We start from the raw sequence: 1,218 nt of genomic DNA, 5'->3' as shown, positions 1-1,218 counted from the left end.
TCTTATACATCTAGTTCTTTTACAATTCAAAGATTTTACACTTAACTCTTCCCCCACCCCAGCCAGCTTCATTGCCTAGATCTTCATATGCTATGCTCCTAACACATTTCTTTTTATTTTTTATTGAAGGATAATTGCTTTACAGAATTTTGTTGTTTCCTGTCAAACCTCAATATGAATCAGCCATAGGTGTGCATATATCCCCTCCCTTCTGAACTTCCCTCCCTCTAAGATTGATGCAGAGCCCCTGTTTGAGTTTCCTGAGCCATACAGCAAATTCCCGTTGGCGATCTCTTTTACACATGGTAATGTAAGTTTCCATGTTACTCTTTCCATACATCTCACCCTCTCCACCCCTCTCCCCATGTCCATAATTCTATTCTCTATGTCTGTTTCTCCATTGCTGCCTGTAAATAAATTCCTCAGTACCATTTTTCTAGATTCCGTATATATGTGTTAGAATACGCTATTTCTCTTTCTCTTTCTCACTCACTTCACTCTGTATAAAAACATATGAAACGCTTCATGACTTTGTGTGTTATCCTGGTGCAGGGGCCCTGCTAATCTCTGTATCTTTCCAATTTTAGTATACGTGCTGCCAAAGCGAGCACTCTTAACACCATTTTGATTTAAGTTCAAGTGTCACCTCTCTGGGCTTCCCTGGTGGCTCAGATAGCAAAGAGTCTGCCCGCAATGCTGTAGACCTGGTTCAATACCTGGGTCAGAAAGATCCCCTGGAGAAGGGAATGGCTACTCACTCCAGTATTCTTGCCTGGAGAATTCCATGGACAGAGGAACCTGACAGGCTACAGTAGCCCATGGGATTGCAAAGAGTTGGACATGACTGAGCATGCACTCATATTGCCCCTTTAGAAATTTTTTTCCTGTTCACCTTATCTCAAGTATCCTCCACTTCTGCTGTCCTGTTTCTCTCTCTTCTTCCTTTACTTTATCTTCTTTAAGGAACATACTTATTACTATGTGGTTAGTATTTTTATTTATTTGTCTCTCTCACTCTTACTAGTATGTAAGTTCCAAGAGAAAAGGGACTTGTTCATTGTTATATTCCCAGCATCAAGAACTATGGTTGATTCATAATATGGTTTAAGTAAAATTTAGGTTGAATTAATGGATATCATGTTGTTGTTGTTGTTTAGTAACTCAGTTGTATCCGACTTTTTGTGACCCCATGGACTGCACCACGCCAGGCTCCTCTGT

The 1,218-nt window shown here is 40.3% G+C and overlaps 1 non-coding gene across 1 annotated transcript; it reads right to left on the bottom strand.

The window, feature by feature from the left end:
• Positions 1–507: 507 nt before the first annotated feature.
• On the bottom strand, positions 508–611 carry LOC139184749 (U6 spliceosomal RNA). Its single transcript, XR_011568302.1, has one exon. It is a non-coding gene; the product is annotated as a U6 spliceosomal RNA (small nuclear RNA).
• Between the last annotated feature and the right edge of the window lie 607 nt (positions 612–1,218).

The sequence above is a fragment of the Bos indicus genome, chromosome 8, assembly GCF_029378745.1.
Source record: "Bos indicus isolate NIAB-ARS_2022 breed Sahiwal x Tharparkar chromosome 8, NIAB-ARS_B.indTharparkar_mat_pri_1.0, whole genome shotgun sequence".
Lineage (NCBI taxonomy): Eukaryota > Metazoa > Chordata > Mammalia > Artiodactyla > Bovidae > Bos > Bos indicus.
Note: the sequence above shows the minus strand (reverse complement) of the source record. Positions and strands in the feature narration are given on the sequence as shown.